General features: G+C 37.5%; 1 protein-coding gene across 1 annotated transcript in view; it reads left to right on the top strand.

Moving 5' to 3' along the window:
- The first annotated feature begins 4,957 nt into the window (after positions 1-4,957).
- The window catches only part of XIRP2 (xin actin binding repeat containing 2), a 72,993-nt gene continuing 52,138 nt past the window's right edge, over positions 4,958-25,812 (top strand). Inside the window, exon 1 of the mRNA XM_049615548.1 lies at positions 4,958-5,334. The gene's annotated coding sequence lies outside the window, so the exon portion shown is untranslated. The remainder of the gene's footprint in view (positions 5,335-25,812) is intronic.

Here is a 25,812-nt window from a genome sequence, read left to right as displayed (position 1 = left end):
AAGAAAGATTCACAAGCTTTCCTTGGAAAACTTTAATATTAACGAAAAAGAAAAGAAAGTGAACTGAATGAATTCCTAGATGATGTCTTTTTTTTTTATGTCAAAGAGAATAGGCTTTCAGCCACAGATGGTAGTACCAGCAAAAGTAGAAAGGGGAAAAAATTCAACATGAGTGATGAGCACATAGAATTTTGAAATCCCTTAACCAGATATATCTTATTTCAGGGTATCAAGAATACCTGAAAATGCAGAAATATAAGTCGACCTAAACTCACATGTGATTTTCCCCTGAGAGGAAGGTCTTTAGTAGTAGTATGACTTTATATATTAGCGGCTCTCTTCTGTTCAGTATCCTTTATCATAGACTTAGGTAAGACATATATTGCAACTATAAAGAGACAACTGTATTGGATGACAGAAGCAAACAGAGATAAGGGAGTGGCACTATTGCCATCCACTTAGGCATAAACTAAAAAATACAAGAAACTGTAGATGTGGTTTATCACTAACATATGCAAAAAAGAAAAAAGACTTAGATTTTAAGGGACTGTAGCTGTATGACCCAACAATCTCATATTGCTGTAGAAAATCCAGTAAGCACTTTTTGTTTTCAATATAAAATATACAAACCAAAGCTTTCTGTTCCTTTACCCATCTGTCTTTTAGATTACTAATCTTGTCATTTGCTGCCTCCAGTCTGTTAAACTTTCCACTGAGTTATTAATTTCTCTTAATTGTATTTTTAAATTCCAGAATGGCCATTTCTATATTATTTTGTAATTTAAATCTTATTATAAAATTTTCCACCGCTTCATATACTTTGTATGTTATTTCCTATAGTTTCTGAAATATGTCTGTCATTATTATTTTAAAGTTCTTATCTGCTAACTCAAATAGCTACAACATCTTTTCCCTGGTTTGTTCTCTCGGGTACTGGTGGCAATGTTCTGTCTTTTCACATGCCTAGTATTTTTTTTTAATTGAAAATCAGTCATTGTGTTTTCAAAAACAAAGATGAAAAAGTTCCAGATGATATTATTTTCATCTGAGAGGTTCAGCCTTTCCTCTGCTAGGTAGACAGAGTGGAGGGGGAAAAGGGGCTGACTACCTTAATTTAGGATTTCATTGAGAATCTGTCACATCCTATATTTGTTCTACTTTTCAAAAGTCTTCAGCCTGGATATTTAGCCTCACACCCTGTGAAGCTTCAAAATTTGATAAATGTCTTGAGGGGGAGACTGGCAGTGTTTGAGTGTAGTCAAGCCACCAATTTTATCACCCGAAGCCTGATCAGGTTCCAAAATCTTTTCTGTTTCATCTGTCTCCTGTCTTCTAGGGTGGAAACAGGATCCTCATTCCATCTCTAGCTAAGTCCATGCTATTAAGCACTTCCAGGGACAAAGAAGTTATTGCAGATTATTTAGAGTCATTTCTTCTTTCCTTTGAGGACTTTCAACTGTCTTGTTCTAGAAGATCTTGTTTCCAAAGTATCATGAAAATGTAGGCTATTCCACTTTACTTCTCTGTATTTGGGCTTATGATGGTAACTTCTATCTTGTGAAATGTTGGAACTTAGCAAATGTCTTGGGGAGAAAACTGAATTTGAGGTCCCACTACTCTCCAGTTTTGTCATTCCAGTCCGGTGTGACTGCCAAAAGTTATGTTTTCCTGCCCCCCAGCAGCAGTGCTTTTCCTGGGCTGAGCATGGATTCTGAGCCTCTAGCTGCATCCAGAATCATCAAATAACCTCCAGGGGTAGCCTCCTACAGCTCACATTTGAAAGGTTCTTGCCTTTCTTGAATTGTACTCCCTCTGGTTCTTATTGTTTGGCTGATTCCTGATGCCTTACACATATACATATTTTTTTTGTAATTGATCCAGCTTTTTAAATCGTTCTCAGTGGGGGCACTGGTCTTATGCTAATTACTCCATCTCACTAGAAGCAACATTCTTATGTAGGTTTCAGTTGAGTACAACACAGGTTTTAATAGGTATAGGTATCTAGGCAGTGTGAAGATAATTTAAAGTGTGTTTGTGTATTGGAGAGGCAGGAAAATTTTCCACTTCAACTCTTTAAGATTTATGAGACAAGGAATCACCTTATGAATCTTTCTACCTGTCTATCTACATCTCATCTATCTACCTATATATCTATCTCATCATCCCTGTTTGTCCCCATTTGTTCATCTGTCTACCCACATGTTCATCCATCTTACTTTCATAGTAATTTCATAATAATTGATTAGATTGCTATCAAAGAATTAAAATCAGTGTCTGAAACAACTAAAATAATAAATAGTAAGAATCTAAGTGCTTAGGGGCACCTGGGTGGCTCAGTCGGTTGGGTGTCCGACTTGGGCTCAGGTCATGATCTTACGGTTCACGAGTTCGAGCCCCACATCGGGCTCTGTGCTGACAGCTCAGAGCCTGAAGCCTGCTTTGGCTTCTGTGTCTCCCTCTCTCTCTGACCCTCCCCCTGTTCATGCTCTGTCTCTCTCTGTCTCAAAAATAAATAAACATTAAAAACATTTAAAAAAATGAATCTAAGTGCTTATATTTTCATTGTCTTCATGACTAAAATGAATAAACCAAATTGCATGATAGCTACTTAGTTCTGTAACTGCAAATTTTTGCTTGATCTTAGGTTAATTAATTTATGCATGCTACTATAGATCTTTTTTTCAATTTATTTATTTTGAGGAAGAGAGAGAGACCACACATGCAAGCAGGGGAGGGACAGAGAGAGAGAGGGAGAGAGAGAATCCCAAGGAGGCTCAGAGCTGTCAGCACAGAGCCTGATGTGGGGTTTGATCCCATAACCCGTGAGATCATGACCAGAGCCAAGATCAAGACTCGGACGATGAACTTACTGAGCCACCCAGGCACCCCCAGATCTGACATTTGTTGCTCTTATTCCATTACCAACTATTTTATGATGTTCCACCAAGTTTTCTTTTCTTATCCATTATTTTTTTTCTTTTAACAATGTATAATCATTGTGTTTTGGGATGATTAAAAGCATTAGAAAATTATAATGAGAAAAATATGAAAAAATAATTTTATTTATGTGTGTGCATTTAAATCAAATATATTCCTTTGTTGAAAGGATTAAAAGAGGAAATTTGAAGAAAGGTTATCTTAAGTGAAATATAAAGAACAATTGAAAAAAAATACGTCACTCAGTGGAATGAGAAAGCAGGTAGTTTGGAAATAAGGAGGGAAAATGAAGAAGCTATAAGTCACGTCTTTGCGGAATTAACAGCATTTGGAAAGAATAAAACCACCATAAGCATCACTAGCATCTATATGCAAATATAAGAGTAAAGTTGACTGTATACACATTGGAGGCTCCATCTCCTCATAACTTAAGTCGAACTATTGTGATTTTAGATCTAGTGCCGTTTTAAGTATATAGTGAGATAAAGTAATAATAATCACTTTAAAATAAATATTTTGTCCTAGATTTAGACTGAGGTAAATATTTTATATATGTTATTTAATCTCCACAGCAACCATTTAAAGTAAATAAACTTAGTCATGTTGAATCACAGATAAGTGAAGTGAAGCTTACACAACATAGGAAACTTGCCAGGTCAAGAGTTTGGTGAACACCAAAGCTGTGTTGAAATCCCGTGTTCTAAATCAGCATTGTCTGTAGGATTTTCTGTAATAATGGAAATGTGCTGTATCGGTACTAATGCACAGTCACTAACCACACATGGCAACTGAGTACTTAAAATGTGGCTAGTGCAAGGGTGCTTGGGTGGCTCAGACAGCTCAGCTTCCGACTCTTGATTTGATTTCGGCTCAGGTCGTGATCTTGCCATTTGTGGGTTCAGGCTCTGCATCGGGCTCTGCATTGACAGTGCTGAGCCTGCTTAGGATTCTCTCTCTCTCCCTCTCTCTCTGCCCCTCCCCTGCACTCTCTCTCTCTCAAAATAAATAAATAAACATTTTAAAAATGCCACAATGAGAAGCTGAATTTTAAATTTTATTTAATTTTAATCAATTAAAATTTAAATGGCCACATGCGTCTAATGGCTACCGTACTGGACAGCACAACTCTAAAATAATTGGACTGTACTGGCTCCTGGCCCTGAAGGATCTTGTGGAGCATACAGGGATACCATTTTAGAAGGCTTTTCTTAGAGTTAATTAGCTGGGATATCACTCCTTGACTTTTAATAGAAATCAATATTGCACATGGAAAAATGTATATACTGGTTTTTCTTAGTAAATAATATGAGAAATAGCTCACTTGTAAACATTTTGTACAAAATAAACAGTATATAAGTGTTTTCCTTAAGTCAAAGGGAAACATCCTCTCTTTTTGGGTTTGCTGTGATGCCATTAATATCCCACTTAACACCGCACTAGGAAAATAATAGAAGAGAGATAGGGGAAGCTGGTTATTTTATATTTACTTAGGAAGTATTAGGTATTGGCATTATGGAGCCAAATAGCAATGCTTGGTGACTTCTACTTTCTTCCAGGTCAGGTCATGCTGAGTAAGTAAGGCAGCAGCAAAGGGCATTCAATATTATTATCTCAGGAGCATGTGAGGTGACTCCTTCCCCTGACTGTTCTTCCTCATGCCAAGTGATTTTAAGCTAGAATGTCTTCTTACCCCTTCTTTCCTCACTTTTTTAACCAAAAGAGCACTTTCTTTATTTATACAAACACTACAATAGTGTTTTGCCTTGCATATGAGACCTCAAAAGGCAAACACTTTGCATATCGAAGAACATTTTTCTAAATAAAAGTAATGCTTCCTCTTCCCGAGGACACTAATTCCACCAGAATACACTGGAACTTTTTCTACATGGTTTATTTTCATATTCTTGCCTCTTGAAAGATTAAAATTATTTAAACCAATGGGAGTAATTCAAGGCCTTTAGTCCCTCCTTTTCCTCATTGGTGCTGATTATTGTTTAGGCTTTGTTTCAAAGTTGAGAATTGGCTTGATGGCCTTGGCTGCGGAAGGGGGTTTGATTGACTGCACATGTGTTAAAACCATGCATACATTACCGAGGACACTGCGAGCCAGAGTGCCCTCAGAGACACACTTCTGAAAAGAGTAGTTGACTCAGGCCCCACCTAGACAGAGCTCAGTTCCTAAAAATAGGTGCCAAGTTGCATCCTTTAGACACGGGGCTAAAATAAATTCAGCCGTCCCATCTACTTGCTTGATAGACCCTTCAGTGGAGCCGGCCTCCACTCCACCGACCGCTTTCAGGGGACTGGGAAATTTGCTGTATGTGAAACAACGGAGGAAACTCATCTGTGAAGATATATGACATTTTCACGAACTCGGGGTTAAGTCTATTACCAAAGGTATGTGCAATATAGTCGTTGATACATACCCACTTCCTGGGTTGGAATATGTTACAGATCAGTGAAGACCACAGGTCAAATTGAACTTGTTATAAAAGAAAATATTCAGTTGTATTTTGCTTTTATGACAATATTTAACATTACTTTATAATGCTAAATTTAAGGCTTCATATATTACTCTCTGCCAGAGAGTTAGCATGTTTCATATGTAGTGTTGAGGAATAATGAGCCAAACTTGAAACTAAAAAGTCATGAGTGAAAACTATAATTTATAGCTAAAAAAGAAAACTGAAAAAATTAGTGTATCTTCTATGCCTATAAATTAGTAAAATACACAATGAATATACCAAAAAATATAAACTGTATTTCTTGGAATTTGGTGAGGGGAAGGGAGAATTTAAAATATCTTCGACTGTTGCAGCTTGCTCAGAGGAATGGGTTGAAAATTATTCTTTCTCCAGCGTTAGTTTGATTTTGTACTTCATGCCCCAGCTAGTCTCATCTCCTTTGGGAGTATTACTAGGAGTAAGGATTAAAGAATCAGGTTCTTCGATGTTTTGCAGAATTAAGGAAAGCACTGCCAGTTGGATCTGCCAGCCCTAATTATAGTAACTACAAACTTAAAGAGAGAAGACTGAGATTTTACTTTAAAGGCATCATGGCCTATATACTGTTTCAGATGGATTTTTTCTGTCTTCGATTGCCTGTGAACACTTTAATTTGGTCCTGTTGCGCCTTAAGTGTTTAGATGTTAGAGACTGAAGTGATTTGGGACAGGCATTATAACAGAATATCTTAAGACACCAACTACAAGCAAGGACACTTTAAGATTACATAATACAGGGTTTAAATATAGCCAGCTGGTGCTGAACTGAAAGATATTTATTTTTACCAGAGCTCCATTTGGTCACTGACGAGCTGTAGGTTGTTTAAATTATTTGAAAATTTCATGTGCAGAATGCCAAAGGAGTAAAATATTTACCTCAGCTACATTCAAAGCCATGATTTTTAATATGAAAGAGCACCTGTTTTGAGTGGGGTTTTTTTAATGTTTATTTTTGAGAGAGAGAGGTTGCAGGCTGGAGAGGGGCAGAGAGAAGGGAACAGAGGCTCTGAAGCAGGTTCTGTGCTAACAGCAAAGAGCCCAATGTGGGACTCGAACTCACAAACTGTGAGATCATGACCTGAGCCAAATCGGACACTTGCCACCTGAGCCACCCAGGAACTCCCTGGAGTTTTAAAGATATCACCATTGAGTGGCAAAAATATTGGATCAGAAATGAGGAAGTCTTGAGTTCTATGCTTAAATATTCCTCTACTTCTCTGCCTCATCTTTGAGTTTTGGCCTTCTTAGTATTAACATGTAAATGAACAACAAGTCCCATTTTTGAGAGTCAGCATTTTGGATGTCTGCAAATTTGGCAGAGTGCCAGCCATTTGGGAAAACTGTAGTCCGGAGTTTGGACCAAATGTTTCTGCTTTCATCTGATGTTGGGCATCTTTAAGATATAGCCTCCTTCACCAACCTGAAAATTAAAAGTAGGCATTCATTCTCCAATGAACAGAGAGAGCTTTGCTTCAAAAGATGTTCATGCAAAAATGTCATCCCAGGCCTCAAGTCTTCTATAATTACAGAGGAAGAAAGGGTTGGTTGCCTTTCCTCTGGTTTATTTTTGGTAAAAAGCCCACAAATTTCATAGATCATTTACAGTTGTCTACCACTGATAGCTGTCACTATTCAGTCAGCTCCCCTGCTCTGTCTCTCATATTTACCACAATCGAACAACTTATGCACATCAGTATTCTTTTTACTTGTTTGGTAAAATATAACTTATGATGAGATGATTTGGGGTTAGACTCTCCTAGTAAGCTTGGTACTGGGAACGATTTCCTCTCCTCTCTCTCTCTCTGTTTCTGTCTTTCCCTCATACAGATACACAACTCTGGACACTAAGACCATTTTGTAAGACCTGTTTCCTAGCTGGGAGTCATGCCTAGATTCAGTAATTTATAGAGCAGGGCAGACACTTAATAAGTTCCTGGCATTGTAATGCCAAAACTTTGATTGAACAATCTGTGGGGGACAGAACTTAATTGACATGACGTGGTCCTTTTTATTTGCTTCCCACCTCCTATCTGAAAGCATTCAAAAGTTACACTTTGAAACTTAATTAAGTTGTAATTTGTTTATTGTTTGTTTTGCTTCTGAAACAGACACTTCCTCATTCAAATTACAGGCTCATCCCTTGCAGAGTGGTGGGTAACTTCAGCTTGTTCTGATTCAGAAACGACTTTTGCAGAACACCGATTTATTCCATATAGATGCATGGTCTTTATAGGACTGTGTAGATATTGTATTGGTTTTTTTCCTGACAACAAATATGTGGTGTTTTCTGACACCAACCAATTCTCCAATTCTCTAAAACCAACTCAGTATACAATTTAAATCAGTTTTCATACTAACTTGCAGAGTTAGAGCAGACCCCAGATTGCCCCCCACTTTCTCCACTAACCCAGGAACAGCCAAACAGAAGCGATGCGTAGGGCAAAGTGGGGCAGCAGACAGTGGCATAGAACACCACACTCTCTCTGGGCTCCATACCTATCAACACATTCACACACTTGGAAGCTCACCAAACTCTGTTGTTTAGGGATTTTATTAAGATGTCATTGTGTAGGATGATTAACTAAATAATTGGCTATTGGTTGTTAAATTCGATTTCTAGCCCTTCTCCCCTTCTCAAAGGTGGGAAGTGGGGTTGAATGTTCCAACTCTCTAATCACTAGGTTGTTTTTCTGGCAATCAGCTCCTATCCAGAACTCATTTCTACTTTCCCCCAACCCCCACAGAAGACCCAGAATCATTCATTAGCATACCAAAGACACTGCCAACCAAGAGATTCCAAGAGTTGTAGGATCTGTGTGCTAGAAGCCAGGGACAAAGACTAAACATTTATTTTTTATTATGTCACATTTGTCTACAAAATCTCTTCTCCTTTGAAATGCTACCTATGAACTCCAGAGTAAAACTTTTATCCTATATACTTTCCTAATCATTGGAATCCATCACTTGTAAATTAAACTAACCTGAGTATTTTTTATTTGTACAGTATAATCAGTAAAAGCACAAAGGACAACAATTAGACAAGGAAAAAAGCAAAGATTTTATTTTCTTGAAAACATTGAAAGTCAGCAACTGCAATGATTACTTGTATCTCTTTAGATAAAACAGATGATGGTGTAGCTATATTTAATGACTCTTTATGAGCCTAAATGATGGCATAAAAATAATCTGCCAGTGAGCAGTACAGTAGATAATCCAAATTCCTGGTAGAGTAGCTGTACTTCTTAAAATATTGTCAAGAATAAAATGAATTTATTACACAGAGGACACAAAGAACTTCAGTGACTATTTGGTTTAACACTTTTAAGTTCTAGATAAGAAAACTGAGGCAAAGGAACATTAATTAGTAAACTCTTCTTAAGCACAGAGAACTAGAAACCAACTCTTTTGACTTTTATTTCATGCTGTATGTCATTCCACAAAGCTTTATGCCATTAACATCAACCCAATCCCACTCCACCCCCATGACGTGGGATATCTTTCCAGGTATACCTTGATAAAGTCCTTTTTTTCCAACAGTAGGTTTTTGTTGCTTTTTATTTTGCATTTCCTGTTCTCAGAAAATTATGCAAAATTGTGTAAAAGGAGACCTAGTCCACATATTTAGTTAAAATTCAAAATATGATGATGGCTTTATTTTTTAATTTTACTAAGCATTTAAGTTTGCTCATCCTCTGTGTTAGAAGAACTCTTCCCCCACCCCCACTGTCTTGTCATTGGCACATGATTTTTCACTGCTCTTTTTGGCAGACCTTCAAGTAGATCTGTCTTCTACATTCTTATAATTGTATGCAGGATATATCCTCCTGCCTGGTGAACTGAACACTTTAGATATATCTGGCGGTTCAAAAGTAAGTAATTGCCAAATTGCTCTAGACATACACATGATTTAAGATAAATATAATATTAAAAGAATCTATTTTGGGAAATATCTCTGTTTGTACAAGATCCAATAGCATCTTCCTAAAGAATCTGAGTAGATCAGCATGTGTATTTCTAAATGTGTTAACGTGGTAGTTACCAACATTGAAGAGCTAAAAAAAAATTCGTATCACCATTAATTTTACAAGCAAAATCCAGCATTATAAATGATTTCCAAACATGTTCTCAGTGTTCTTCATTTAAAGTTCAATGAATGTGACTTAACGTAAACTAATGTTTGATTATCATTTAATGTAATTTTTAATTCATAGGAAGTTAATTGCATTGAAATAAAACGTAGGTAGAATTCACATTATAAAGTGGCTGGGTTTTTTTTAGCTATGTGTGTTACATTTTGATAAGTAGAGTCCCGTTTCCCGATGAATTACATTATAACCTCCTAGGTGCTTTATCACTGTCTATGTTGTTTCCGGTAATTTTGTTTGTTTGTTTTTAGTCAGTACTGTCATAATAAGAACTCAGCTTTACCTTATCTAGCCAGGAAGCCTTTTTGTCAAATAATTCGAGGTTCATAGGGAATGGTAAATAAGAGCTTGAAGGAGACAATGAAAAAACTTTTTGTAAAGCTAAGGGTCACCTTTTAATGTATCTGTTTTTGAAGTTAGAATTTTTGACTCTCCACACAAGGGTTGTACTGCTAAGTTGGAATATTTCTGGGAAGGGACAAGAATAAAGTGAGTTTTTTCACGTGATTAAAGGTTGTCAATTACAGCTACAAGCTCTTTATAAAATTCACTGCCTCTGCTTCTGTTGGATCCCAAGATATTTCCCTGCTACAGGGAGGAAGTCTGCTGGTTTGCTATTGAGGGTAAAACCCAGCAGCAGTTTTCAGGTAGAATACAGGGGCTAGAAGTAGGGATGCTAAAGGAGCAAGTGACGGCCATCAGCAGCCAGCTTAGTTCCTTCTGTCCTATGAACCCTTCCAGATGCTCAGAGTGGGAACAGAACCTCATTACAGCCCCACCTTCTTCAGGAGAAACTATGCTAGCCCTCTGAGTCCCAGAGCACTCAAAATCATATATTTTTAGGAATGTAACTGTATTAGTACATTCCTGCTTCAGTCACTGACTCATTTTGGAGTGGGAATAATTTCAGGATGCATCATCATCCATCTGTCATCCAGAACTGGACAACAGCCCCAACTTTGCCTCTGTAAAATATCAGAGAAATGAAATATGAAAGGAACGCATGTATTTGTATTTAAGTTATATTTTTTTTCCTGAAAAGATCTAGTCCGGCTATTGCAGTTATCAACCCCAAACTACTATTTATACTTTCTAATAGTCCACCCTTTAAATAGAAGCAATAAATTACCTCAGGTTCAGTGTTCGCCTCTTTTCATTTACCTCACCATTTCAACCCAACTGGCCCCAGTTTCTTGACTGTGTCATTATAGTACGTTATTACCATTTCTTTCCATTATGTTCTATTATGCTCATATTTATCTCTATATATTATTTTTTATAAAGTGTGGTGTTACTGGTGTCTCCATATTGTCTTCCATTTCTTTCATATTCTTGAAGTGCATTTGGATGTTCAAATAAAGAGTAGTCTTCAGACAAGAACCAATAACCACAATATCATCCAAAATGACATTTCTTTTTACTCTTTGCATAACATTGAACCTGACACAAAATTTTGTAAACATTTGTATCAAGAAAGTGTCAAACATCCTTACGACGACAACAACAACAACAATAATAATAATAATAAACATAAACATTTTCTACAGGATTCTTCTCCCCTGGATAGATTTATGTTAAAAGTTCCAGGAGCTGATATGTAAAACTTCATTTTTGATATCATCTTTACATTTTAATCAATCTGAATAGTTCTTGAAATCAGAAAGATTTCTCAAGTGATGCAATATCTTCTCTCTCTTTGCCTTTCCTCTTCCTTCTTTTTTAATCTCATTTCCATTAAAGACCTCTGGAATATATTCCTTAATATATTATCCTTAAGATGTATGCAGTGCCCTCAGTTTACCAGAATCACAAAAACACCATCTCTGAGGGCCAAAAGAGGTTCCAAATGAACCCCAGATAACACTTTATTGGGAAATCAGAAAATGCTGTCAGGTGAACCCTAATTAGTTGAACACAGACCTTGGAACCAGACTGCCTGGGTTTGAATTCTGGCTCTTATACTTACCACCTGGGTGGCTTTGGGCAATTTATTTAATAGCTTTGTGCTTATTTCCTCATCTGAAAATAGAGACACTATTAATATCTATTTCATAGGGTTGTTTTAAGGATTAAATAAATTAATATTTGTAAAATGACTACAATAGTGCCTGGTACATGGTAAGTGTTGTATAAGCCTTTGCTGTTACTGTTGTTTTTGTTATTATTATTTAATATATGAGGCTAGTATAACATAACCATTATCTCTTTCCCAGAGAGCAAGATAAGAAAATACGGTACCAAGTTTTCCTAGATGCTGAACATTCAGAAAAACACCACACTAAAAACTGTTTCAGAGAGAAAATCATCTACCTGATTTAATAGGTTGTTCTGTTGTTAAAGTCATCCTTACCTTTCAGAGATGCACTTTTCAGCTCAAATTAAATTTCTGTCTTCTCTGGAGTTGTAGAAAGCTATTAAGTGCCCTCTTTCTGTTATAATAATTCCAACACTTGAAACTAATAACCTTCCTATTGTTCTTATGTCAACATCACATTACTTCAAGAAATCGAACTCTTCAACTACCTCAACCCTAATGACTCTGTCTCCTTTCTGATAGAGCTGCTCACAGCCACTTACTGGACCTTTTCATTACTTTGACTTAGTTCTTGGACTCTCAAAGTATTCTCTTAGACCACAGTTTTCTCTGTTTTCAACTAAAACTGATCTTGGCCCTCAGCATAATCTTCCTATCTTCAACACATCCTGCCCCTCAGCTTCTCTACTTTTCTTTGCCTCATCTCTCTATAACTTGGATCCACTTGCAGTGTCTGAGTAAAGATGGAAGGAGAACACTCACTGAGGGGGAAGGCACTGAAAGATGGGGTTGTAGGGACCAGACTGTTTACAAAGGGAATCTGAAGCAGCAAAGGCCAACAAGAATCCAGTAGCTGAAAAGAAAGCAAAAGATCACAAGCCAATCAAAGGTGCAATGCATCAGATTTGAGGAATGTAGCTAAGCTATAAATAGGGAAAAAAAGGCAAGGTCAGAAGTAAGGAGGACTAGAAACAAGGTGGGATTGGAGCCTGTGATGGACATCATGCCTGCATTTCAAACTAAGGCCAGGAAAAACTCAGGAGTGTTGGATACCTGGAGTTAAGGGCTCCTGAATCCAGGCTTCAGGGATAGGTCTAAGAGCTTAAAGAAACATGCTTTAGACCTGATGCCCACTCAACTGGGGCCCCATTGTCAGCTGCAACAGTAGAGTTTTCATTGACCCCTCTCTGTTTCATTTGTCCCCACATTCTTGAGCTAAATTTATCTCACCAGAAGCCAATTCAACATTTTCCCCTGATGTATTATTTGTACTCCCATTCCCAGGATGCCTCTCTCATTATATAATATATAATACATAATATATAATATATAAATATTGACTCCTTATCACATTTACCATTATTCCCGAGAACCCCAGATGTTCTCTATTCTAATATACATCTGGAAAATTTGAGAATAGAAACAGGTTTGTGAGTAATGCTTTTTAGAAAAGGGCTATGTTGAATTTTAAAATGCTTAACAACATAAAATTAGGGCTTAGATAGTCACCAGAGATATGCCCTGGGTGTAACAGAGATGAAGCCGAGAGCTGATGGAGTGTGTGTGGTGAGACAAAAACAGAAGACTGGGGATGGAGCCCAGGAAACTAGATATGGTTGGGTGTCAGGAATTTTTCAGGAGACTGAAAATGATAGAGCAGATGCGTCTGGTCTAAGCTACTCACCACTCCATGCTCAGTTTATAAAGAATAAGGCAGAGCATGCTGCAAAGCATCAACATTTTTAATTCCTCCTTCTGAGATACTTTCTGTAATGGCAAGTGTCAGGCTTGGTGAGGTTTATGACGTTTTCCTCAGGCCCTGCACTGCTGGTGAATGAGACATAGGGCTTTCTGTCACATCTGCTTTTCTTGGCAACCTTCCATCTCAGAAGTGCACTGGGACACCCTGAATACCTACTGAGGTCCTTCTCCTAGATCTCAGAAAGCAAATAGGATACCACTTGTGATTAGATGTTCCTCCAAGGAAAAATGTGAGTGTGCATCAGTGTCTGCGTGTTCTGTCTGTAATCCTGCTCTTAGCCCTCTGGCCTGAGAAGGCTAGTTCTTTTCTTCCGGACTGAACTGCGATGGAGACATAAATATATCTGGAATTTTTTAGCTATAATATTTTTCTAATTGCTTTCTGCAGATATGTAATAACAGAAGAATTCCTGGCAGAAATTGAATTTGGCAGAAAGCCCAAAGTTGACTGGTTTTACTTTCCAAGCAAACATTCTTGTGCAGTTCTAATTTTCACTTGTTCATGCGGTGTCCTGAGGAGCAGTTTTGGTGATGAGCTGGATTTCATTGTGGGAGACTCACGGGTTCACAGGCAAGAAGTTTATTTTTGTTCCCTCCTGGAAGCTGTAATCCCAACTTTCACATCTCCAGGCTGCTTAAATATCTTCTGTTGCAGAATTGGGAACTTGTTTTCTACTCTTTAAAAAGAAGTAAAAGAGAGAAAGTAACAAAATCTGTCAACAGGAACTATCGAAAGATGGACACTGTATCTTGCACTATTATTTCAAGACAAATTCATTTGATAAATGCTTAATGGTCATCCACTGTGTATACGTTGTGATGTCAAACGTTAAAACAAACAGTTAGCTGTTTTCATCTCGACTGTCCATTTATGTCTTGGGAATCTAGGAATTTTAGTTCCAAATAATAATAAAAATGCAATAACCACTTCTGCAAGAATGTTAGGAAAGGCTCTGCCACTCATCATTACGGAAAGCACGAGCAGATCATTCTTAGAAATGCTTTAGACTCCTCCTACTCCCAAATAAGGGCACATAAAGAGCATTTCTGGCCACTTTGTGATGGCCATTTTGTAAACTGATGAAGCTAAGAGAGACTTTGACTGAAATCATGGTAGATACGGTTATGCAGGCAAACAAAAGACTTAAGAGATGGAAACCGGTGCTGAGCTCCTGGCCAGTGGTTGATGGCCTGCAGTTGTGGTTACATGTCTAAAATTTTTAAAATAACAATTGCTGACAAGCAAGGAGTTGCTTAAGTTTACAGTCTGAGTTCTTCCCTATCAGGTGAGGTGTCCTAATACAGTGGCAGATCACACTAAGCTGAAATGACTTGTCCATCTGCCCAAGACTTTTGGTGTCTAAAAGAAATAGTCTGGGGAACTTAATCTAATTTAAAGCTTCATATGGAATTTTACAATGAGGCCCAATATATAATTTTAAAATTGCTTCTTACAATTCACTCCCCCCAACTTCCCACCTCTCACCTTCTCTTACACTTGATCTAAAATACCATTGGCCTAGGAAATCTTTTGTTTGCAAGTTTTAATTAAATTCTTTGTTGTTCACAGATGTTACTGTCTTTTTTTTTTTTTTGTTACTGTTTTAATGTGCATAGAAAAGATCAAGTTTTAATCTGGATAACATTTAAAGAGTGATTTTTACACTTCACCCTTTAAAAACAAGAGTGAAATAAGCAGCATAAATTGAGTTCCTCCACTTATGGTGCACTTAGAGGATTAGGTTTTGACTCTAAGGAAAAAGAAACAAATGCCAATGCCAAATTTTTAAAGATAAATAAGTATAAATAAATTAAGGGATGATGAGACTGACTATGTACTTCATGTGTATCTTAAGCAGGGCAGACTATTAAATTACTTCCCCTCTTTGGACTGTCCCTAGTACCTGCATATCATTAGGAAACTGACATCATCTTTTTCTTTTGAAGTTACTGTCCACATTTATATGCAAAGGGCATGTAGGGCACGTTAATTGTTGGTGACAGAATAACCCAGGACCCGACTGATTCAAAGTTTTGATACATTAAAATTATTACTCTTTAAAATTTTTTTTTTAACGTTTATTTATTTTTGAGACAGAGAGAGACAGAGCATGAACGGGGGAGGGGCAGAGAGAGAGGGAGACACAGAACCGGAAGCAGGCTCCAGGCTCTGAGCCATCAGCCCAGAGCCCGACGCGGGGCTCGAACTCACGGACCGCGAGATCGTGACCTGAGCCGAAGTCGGACGCTTAACCGACTGAGCCACCCAGGCGCCCCTAAAATTATTACTCTTTATGAACATCCCTGTTCTATATTTAAAAGACTGTTCAAAATATATAGAGCATTTTTAGCACCCCCTACAATTATAGGGACAGTAATGAGAAAGCAGTTGTTACGATACAAACATTTGAACAAGAGGCAAATTACCTTTCAATTTAGAGCACATTAGTAGAACCTATAGCTTTTGTAAGAAAAACATGGATTCATGACATTTCTTTTTTTTTAATGTTTATTTTTGAGAGAGAGAGACAGAGCACAAGTGGGGGATGGGCGGAGAGAGACAGAGACACAGAATCCAAAGCAGGCTCCAGGCTCTGAGCTGTCAGCACAGAGCCTGATGTGAGTCTCAAACTCAAGTTGTGAGATGATGACCTGAGCCGAAGTTGCACACTTAACCTACTGAGCCACCCAGGTGCCCCAGATTCATAACATTTCTGCTGAACATTAGCATTTTTGTCATCTTACCCAAGGTTAAATGATTAAAGCCCACATCGTTTTGAAAGTATTCATTTTCTTAGAAGGTGGAATTTTTCTAAGAACATCACTGCTCTGAAAGACAGAATTTATTTCCAGAGGAGTCAGTTATTCACCAAGCAGTATGTTACATTATTGAAGCATTTTCTCTTTTCCCTCGACTGCTTAGCTTTTCCAAATAATGTTCAGTAAAGAAAGTACGTAGAATTAGTGTGGTTTCCCTTTTTTGATCAAGCCTATCGGCCATTAGTTTTAAAAGAAAAAATAACATTTCAAAGGATACTGTAGTTTGTAGACTTAGGCAGAGAAAGCACTTTTAAACAAAGACTTCCTTAAGGTCATTGAAAAGAGTTGGTGTAAATTTGGAGACTAAATTTCTGTAAGACAAAGGCTTAAATATATTTTATTACTCAAAGGAAAAGGGTGATTAGTAGGAGAAAAGCTGCCACAGCATCAGTTGTCTAAATTGGTGAGAGTCAGAATTTGATGATTTGGGCTTTCTTTTAATATCCTTTGTCACATGCTAACCTTAGAAGAGAGGTGAGAGTTAGAAAGAGGGCGAAGTATCGGGGAATTCCTAAAAACAGATCCAGAAACCTCTGGCTGTTCCAGAATGCAACTAGCACAGAAATGATTTAAAGTCATAGTCAGGAAGTAATTAACTTCCCTACCTCTGCCTCCTACAAACAAACCACTTAAAGATGGGCACACCACGGGATGTTTCTCAAAGCTGCAAATTAGTAAAGTTTCAGCATCTCCATTATATTACTGTGGCTCGTTTTTTGACCTGTTGAGTGCCCTCAACATACTTGGAACTCAACAAAACAGTTCAGTATACATGAACTAGCTTCATATGGATTTTTACAAAACCAATGAGAGAAAAAAGTGGACCATTTTAGGGAAGACAGATTCTAAGCTAGTATGCATGACTCATCTCCATCTACCAACAAATTGCTCTGACCTCAGAATGAAGTCACTTTGTGTAATCTGGAGGTCCTGACAGTTTTAGAGGTGCTGATGGACATGTTAACTAGTCTGTTCCTGCACTGCCTTTCAGAGGCACACACATTTGCTGCTAATCACAGACTGACTTTGATGACTATCTCTCTGTGGTTAAGAAGTGATTACATTTGCTTGCCATTTTTCAAGTTCTAGCCTAACTAAAACAAACAAACAAACAAACAAACAAAACAACCAGAAAGAAGATGGAAGATATTCTCTTCACAAAGGTACTGCCCACTAGTAAACGTGCCACACGTAAAGGAGATTTGGAGATGGGTAATCACAGGGAGTTTGTGAAAAGGAAAAGCAGTAATGAAGCAGTGGGAATAAAAAAGGAGTACTTTAGAAAATAGTGAGGAAAAGTTGTATCAAAAAGGTAGCAACTCAAGCAGACATGGAATAATGTAGAATGACATGAAATTTGGGGATTTTCTGCAATAGAGACTTTCAGAAGAAAAGGATGGAATTCAATTTAAATAAAAGGAATACTCAAGTAGGAAGAATACCTACATTCAGATTAAATGAATATAGCAACACCTCTATTTAGGGATTACTTAACACCTAAATAAAGGTACTTAGTAGAGGTATTTAGTAGAGGTACATAGCAAGGCAAAGTTACCTAGCAGAGCAACAGTGTAATGGGTCACAGGTGAGAAAAATCCAAGACCCTTCTTGCCTGTAGCAGGTGGCCACAGGGCAGCAGAGACTCAGGGAGTGGCTGCATCCTCACCACCTGGCTGGTCCAGACCATGGCTCACTGCACCATGCAAACCGCTCAGAAGTTGCATAGGGAAATGAAAAATGTTAAATAACTGACTGATGGTTTCATGACTTTACCTAAATTACGTAGAAGAGGGGAAAATGTGGGGGATGTTTTTTTGGGAGGAAACAGTTGATCTGTATACAAGGGGTGGTTTTCATGAGCTTTACATGTTCAGAGGACTGCCTTGTTGCTTGCTGGTGAACCAGTTCATGAGCTAGTGTCAAGATACAGTTTGAATATCATATTCATTGAGTTAGTAATTTCTTCTCCTTTACATGTTTTCTCCATGCCTGTGGCCATATGAGTAGGGCTATGCCATCTTCTTTGCTTGAATCTCATCGTGTAGTTCCATTCCTTCATGATTTACTGTGCTCTCTTTGTTTCAGGAAACATGGTAGATACCAGGTTTATAAAGAGGAATGAATATCCTTACAGAAGGCTTTAGATTTAGGTGGATCAGAGTCAAGTCCTATCCTTTCTCCTTATAGCTTTGATCTTTGGGAGATTTCATAACTTTTATTATTCTTAGACTTGTATCAGCTCAGATTACCTGCATAATTGCATGCAGGAGATATAATAACACGTAGGGTGACTGGCAGCTAGTGACCATTTATTATTTACTGTGTGCAAGATACTGTGTAAACTACTTTATAAGATCTCCTTCAGTCCTCACAGGGAATCACTAGGTTCTGTTATCATTCCCATGATAGAGGGAAGAAGAAAGAGGCTTAGAAAAGTTAAGCAATTTGCTTAAAGTCAAAAGTGAATGTCAGAGATAGAATAATATTGGGCCTCCTGGGTCCAGAGTGGATGGTTGATCTGCGTGTGGGTCTGCCTCCTGATGGATAAGAGCCCAAGACAGAACCTGGAGTAAAACAGGTTTACAAAATTAACTTAGCTCTGTCCTGTGCTGGGGGAACTTGCATGTTGGTAGAAGGTGACAGAAGCCCAGTGGGAGGTGGGAGGGTGGGCGGGGATATGGCAGGCAGAGGAACTTGAAAGATACACTAAAATGTAATGTCATGCAAATCGAAGTGTAATTTTTAAGTGGTGGGAGAGCACAGTGGAAGGAGCTACTCACTGCCCAGGTTAAGTGGGGGAAATCTAAAGGGAAATTGAGCCTGTGGTGGGCTATAAGTGGCTCTTTAACCCCATCAAATAGGATTGAGCTTGATCCATCTTATGTCATCTCCATATAAACAAATATGGTTTTGGGGGTGGGGATGTGGAGTGTGTGCCACCAAGTTCTTCAAGATTCCCCACCTAAAGAGAACTACATTTGGTGTGTCTTCAGTCAAGCCAGCTTCCTTAGCAGGCTGAGCCATCTGGGAGCTGGTTTTATTCAGAAGTCAGCATGTTGAAATGATGCAACCTGTTGTATTGCTGTTTTTAGAGATAAGGCCAAATCAACACTTCTTAGAATACTGTATTTCCTGAGAAGCTCTCTGGTTTTTTTCTTTTCTTCTCTCTTCAAGTAGCGCAGGACTGAATATAATGGTGATTAGGTCATGCCCAGCCTTGAGCGCTGTGCTTGGCTCATGGTAGATGGGTGGTAGATGTTTACTAAATGCATGACTAAAGCCTTAGGAAGAGAGTTTATCAGATACTTTTATTGTATACTTGGGATGCAGATTCAAACAAGAGGACACTGGTGGAAGCAGGACACCACCTGCCATGCCCTGGAGCAGAATTGATCAAGAGAAAATTAGAGCAGTGGCCCTTGCTTTGCATTTCTCTTCCCTTGTAGTCAAGTCTGTCATTTCCCTGCTTGTGTGGATCGATACCTAACCCCATCTCAAGTTTGATCTCTGTAGTGACCAAAGAAATATAATTGAGGAATTTACTTCGATTTCTAATTCTAAACTCAAGCTTATAAGGATGAAAAAAGAACCAATTAGAGTCATAGAAATTCAACTTTATTGGTTTCCCCTTGACTTATCCCTACATGCACTAAAATAAATGTTTAGAAAGGGTTTGTGTATAGATGTTTAGGAAGCAGAAAGGATTCATAGCCTTAATTAAAATGTATTTTATAATAAAATGTTATATTTTAATTAAAAATATTTACATGAGAGACTGTGTAGAATTGAACAGGTAGTTCAGGAATACTTGAACTCAATTCCAGGCTCAGCCACTTACTAGATGATTTTATCTTTTAAATGTTACTTTCTTCATCAATTGAATGGAAATAATACCACCGATCAGATATGGTCGCTGTAAGAATTAGATGTAAAATGTAGGTGTATAAGAATACGTGCAAAATGCTTAACACATAATCAATACTCATTAACAGGCAGTTATCATTGTTATAATGCAATATACGTTTGATTATGCTAGGGAAATGTCTAACATGAGACATAAGTTGTAAAACTATGCACCATTGATAGGCATTTAATGGTTCTAATTTATTTGACCATTTCAAAGAAATTTAAGTCATTTTATTCAATTATTGATTTTTTAACTGGGCAATTCTTTAACTACACTAAGCAATTAATTTGAAATATTTAATAGCAATATGATTAAATGTCCAAATATACCCAAAACTGGCAATATTACTGTACTAATAATTATCTAATTTCTGACTAAATTCTATTTGTTCTTAACTGCTTTAGTACCAGAAGTACTTCGTGTGAGACGCTAGGAGCTGCACAAAACAGGACAAGTCTATATGATAATACATTACTACAATTAGAAAGGGCAGTTCTTTTACTCAGAGAGATTAAAATCTAAATGGACATTTAAACTTAGTCTTATATATAAGTAGATGGGCATTTCTTCTTTGGGGCATGAAGAATAACTTCAAAGATGTTTCTATCACAAGGTGGTTTGTGTATATAAATCTGTGTGATTTGGGGGACCTGGAACTAAAATATGACTTAAAAAGGATCTACTGGGGTGCCTGGGTGGCTCAGTTGGTTGAGCATCTGACTCTTGATTTAGCTCAGGTCATGATTCCAGGGGTATGGGATTGAGCCCTGCGTTGGGCTCCACACTGAGCGTGGAGCCTGCTTAGGATTCTCTCTCTCCCTCTGCACTCTCCCCCATTCATGTGCGCTCGCTCTCTCTCTCTCTCTCTCAAATTAAAAAAATAAATAAATAAATAAAGATGTTTAGAAAGAATCTACCATGTAGTAAATTCTGACATGGACAGGTGTATGTACGTGTAGAGTGGATGCTTGCATTAGCTTCCTATTGCTGCTGTAACAAATTACCACAAAAGTAGTAATTTACAATGGCACAAATTTGTTATATTATTGTTCTGGAGCTCCAAAACCCAAAATGGGTTTCACTGGGCCAAAGTGAAGGTGTTGGCTGGGGCAAGCTCCTCCCAAAATGTCCAGGGGGTTGGGGGGATCTGTTTTCTTGCCTTTTCCAGCCTCTAGAAGCTGCCGACATTCATTAACTCATGTCCTCTGCTTTCAAAGCCAGTAATGTACAATCTGCACTGCCCCCCTCAACCCCTCTCTCTCAACCCTACCTCTGCTTCTGTCATCACCTTTCCTTTCTGACTGACTTTCCTGCCTCTCTCTTTAACTTATGAGAACCCTTGGGACTATGTGGAACCCATCTGGATAATCCAGGATAATCTCCCCATCTCAAAACTCTTAACTGAATCACATCTACAAAGTCCCCTTTGCCATGTAGAATAACACATTCACAGATTCTGGGGATTAGTATGTGAACATTGTTGGAGGACCAATATTTTGCTTTACAACATTGCTAAATCTTGTCTTCTTCCTCTCACAGGCAACTGGATGTACAGTATCTGGTGAACTGGGAGAGTACTGGTTAGGGAAGGGTGGAAGGGTTAGTAAGGAGGCAAGAACTAATTCTTTTTCTTACCCTGAGAGATTATCTGTTTTTGTTAATGTATAAAGCATGGTAATCAAATGAACTCAAATGAATGAAAAATTTGGGGGAAGGTGACAAGTGTATACACAACAACACAGTGCATTTGGAGGGAATAGGACCATACGGAGGCTAGTTTTAAAAATGGAATCTGGTTCACTCTGCTCATATACTGGATGGATGCCACAGTACAGTTTTTGTGCTGTCATGGCACACACTTTCACTCATTTTACTCCTTGCCCTTCCTCTCCATGTATTTTTTTAAGAACTATAAATTAATGCAAGATTGTGCTGTATATTTGCTCTTTCATTTTATTCTCCATCTACTTCTTGGTTTTATAATATTCAAATGAGGGTAAAATATATAAAACTCAAATTGATTACAAATTTGACTTGGCAGCAGCAATATGAATGTTTAAAAGAGATGAATTTTATTATTAGCTGAGGGATATGCAAATATTGAGAATTACAGAAAACTTATTCATGCTAATGGCTGTGAGCCTGTGCTGTGTCCATCAGTATGATATCCTGTACACGAGTCTGAGCTGGATTATAGATCATATGTTTAGATTTGATAGAAGTTAGTTCATCACTCTCCCAATTTAGTTCTAAATCAATTTTCCAAGTACTAAAGAGTTGACTTCTTTATAATGCATCCAAAATACAGCAGGAAGCCTACTGATGCATCACTGAAAGTGTGTTTGCCTTATTGAAGCTGATATCTGTGTTTGTACCAGCTTTGTGGGCTTCTTTGTGGCCCACCAGCTCACTTTCTTCCTGGCTCTTAGTTTGGACTAAATAAAGATTTATTGGATTGGCTTTAGAAAATTGCAAAGAAAAAAAAATTATCTTCTTGTTTATTTGCTTAAGAGTTCAAATTACTATTAAAACTTGGAATTTCTTTTGAGTCATAATTATATACTGGGTTAGCTCTCTGGGACTAGTTTCTATCTGTTTTTATTATATATGCAATAGGAGTCAGTTCATGACAGAACAGTCTCCTTGTTGTTTGAAGTTCGCTTCATCTGTTTACTGGGAAGGTGAGTGTTTGGGTTTGGTTTTTGGATGCGTGTATTTCTTGAGAAGTAGCACAGATTGTAAAGTCACAGAACCTAGAGCCAGACTGCCTGGCTTCCCCTTCCAGCTCTGAAATTCACCAGCCACCTATCTTGAGCAAGTTTTGCAAGCTTCCTGTGTCTCTGTTTCCTTATCTGAAAAACGGAGATAAAAAATAAAAATAGTCTCTACCTCATAGGGTGGTTGAGAGCACTAAATGGATTAATGTCTGACACGTAGAAACCATTTCATACATATTTGCTATCATTTTTTATTTGTGAATCATTCTTTTGAGGCCTTTATTTTCAATCATGTCTACAATTTTATTTCTGACTTGTCAGTGTACTTTATTGAAAAAAGTAATACTTTTAGCTTATTTATTACAATTGCCCCTCCACTTTTCCTTTTGTCTTATAATTATTTTTGTTTAAAAGATTTTTTTGTTTATTTATTTATTTTGAGAGAGAAAGAGCGTGTGGAAGCCGGGAGGGTCAGAGAGAGAGGGAGAGAATCCCAAGCAGGCTTCATGTTGTCAGTGCAGAGCCCCATGGGGGCTTGATCCCACAAACCATGAGTTGGTGACCTGAGCTAAATCAAGAGTCAGACGCCTAACCGACTGAGCCACTAAAAAATTTTTTACTTTAAATTTTTTGTGCTTAGAAAGTCCAACTGAAATCATTTGCTACTTCTCTAAAGATTTTTTATCATTTTTAAAAACCATCTAACTCTTAACTCCATCTAATACTCTGTAACATGCTGTGACATGAGGAACTGTTTGATGCTTTCCACAAAATCATTACCCAGTTTCCCCAACATGATTCATTGGTAATACTGCTGTCTCCTCCCTTTTGTTCTTCCACATAGTCACATGGCCAGCTCCTTCATGTTTCAGGGCAGATGTCCCCCTTCTGAGGATGCTTGCCCTGACACCTGCTTATTGATACACCTGAGTGGATTATGTCCTCTCCCATAGGCTCCCAACTTAGCTGGTACAAACCTATTAACTCTTGGGTTATAATTTCCTGCCTTTCTTTCCAACTAGATTGAAAGGTGCATTGTAAATGTATCATATGCTTACTGTAGATAACCAATAGTTGTTTAAAGATAATGAGTAAATATATTAAAATAAGCCTTCTTAATTATATAATGCAAATCATTTCCTTTTGAAATTTCATATGGCAAAGATGGAGGGAGATATGTGAATGTCACCCACAGCAATTAGATTCCCATAGAGCTCTCCTTTTTCTTATTACTGATGGTGTTTATATGTTGTTGTACTATGCTAGTCAGCATGTAGAGGCCTACAGGGTTACAGCTTCACAGTGGGATTAGTATCTTCTATCTGTTGAATGGCCCTCTATCTCATTTAGTACACTTTGTCTTTAATGTTATTTTGCACGAAAGGAATATAGCCATGATGACTGTTCTTCATTTTATATTTGCCTGTTACATTTTTGCCCAATATTTTCTTTTTAAATGTTTAAAACCTTGTTTTAGGTTTATTTCCTGTGAGCGGCATATGGTTGGATTTATTTGTTTGTCTTTTGGTATGGCGTTTGACCTGTGTTTATTTTCATGACTGTTATATCTGATCTTATTTCTACCTTCTTGTTTAGGTATTCTATGGTAAAACCCTTTCTTTCTGACTGACTTTTGTCACATGGACTGTGTTTGACTTTGTGTTGATGTCTCACATGAGTACCAAAGTGGACTCATGTAGACTTGAGCTCACAGAACTAAAATTTCAGTAACCAGTATCCAATTTTCTAATTGATTTTAGTGTTTAGTGTTATAAAGGGGGCATCTAAGGATGTCTGAATTTTGTTTTTTCATCACAGAAACTCTTCACGTCTAGATAATTGTAGAACTTTTCTCTCTCCTTGTAAAACATTTCAAGTTTTACAAGGATTTATTGTTATATTGGTGCTTTAAACTTAATTTTATTTCTGGATTATGGTAAATAATTTAAATCTATGCCCAAATTTTTATTTTCAGCAATTTTTCCTCAAATATATATGATATGTTCTGCTTACTCCCCCAGCCTCTCACTGCAATGCTGTAATTGTAAGGTTTGGATTTTGCTCTCTCTTCTCTGGCATCTCCTTTCACATTGCTATAGCATATATTATTCTATTTACTGCCTTCAGTGTGTGTTTTAATTCTTCTAAACACTTTAATACCTCTGGTTCTTTTCTCATCTCTGACAGCTTTCTTTTCTTCTGATTTTATCTCAGCCAGGTGCCTCCTATAAATCAGACACAGCTAATATGAGTCTCATAACACCAGCAACTGGTCTGTCAGTGAAATACAGAGGTCAAAGTATCTTAAACTTTATTCTACAGACTTCCACGTAACCCACATTGGGTAGGCAAAAGGGAAAAGAAATAAGGTGACTCACAAAAATTTAAACGGTATTTGTGAAAGCCAGTTTTGAAGCATCTGGTGTTTATATCTATCCTTTATCCAATTATATCCATTATAGTATCATAACATGGTCATCCTTTCCATAAAACTTGATCCACCACTACAGTTTAGGAATGTACCTCTCATATTTTGCAGGAAGAAGAAATATTACATTTAGAAAATGTGCTGAGATGGAATCTTGCTTTAGAAATAAGATCATGACAAAGCACTTGGCTTTGAGAACTGTGCCACATTGGGTATTTCTGAATAGACATTTTTCTGACTTTGACCATATTTTTGAGCAACACACTGATCCCAGCACTATGTATCAAACCATTGACCTTTATCTCCAAGTTCTTACTCTTTGAAGATTTTAGGTTTATATATATAACTTGTTACTTCAGATTTTAGACAATTATTTGTTTAATGGGAAATGAAGATAGATTTGTTATTTGTTAATGTTGTAAGAGCGAGCATATCCTTTTATAAACCACAGAATTCCAAATTTAAAATTTCCTGAACAGCTGGTTAGAAGAATGGTTTATAATAAGTGTAACAATGGCCCTTTTGAAATGTCTGTTAATACTAGCCTGTGCATATTTCT

This window comes from Panthera uncia (genome assembly GCF_023721935.1).
Source record: "Panthera uncia isolate 11264 chromosome C1 unlocalized genomic scaffold, Puncia_PCG_1.0 HiC_scaffold_3, whole genome shotgun sequence".
In the NCBI taxonomy this organism is placed as follows: domain Eukaryota; kingdom Metazoa; phylum Chordata; class Mammalia; order Carnivora; family Felidae; genus Panthera; species Panthera uncia.
The sequence above is the reverse complement of the archived record's forward strand: the minus strand, read 5'-3'. Positions and strand labels throughout refer to the sequence as shown.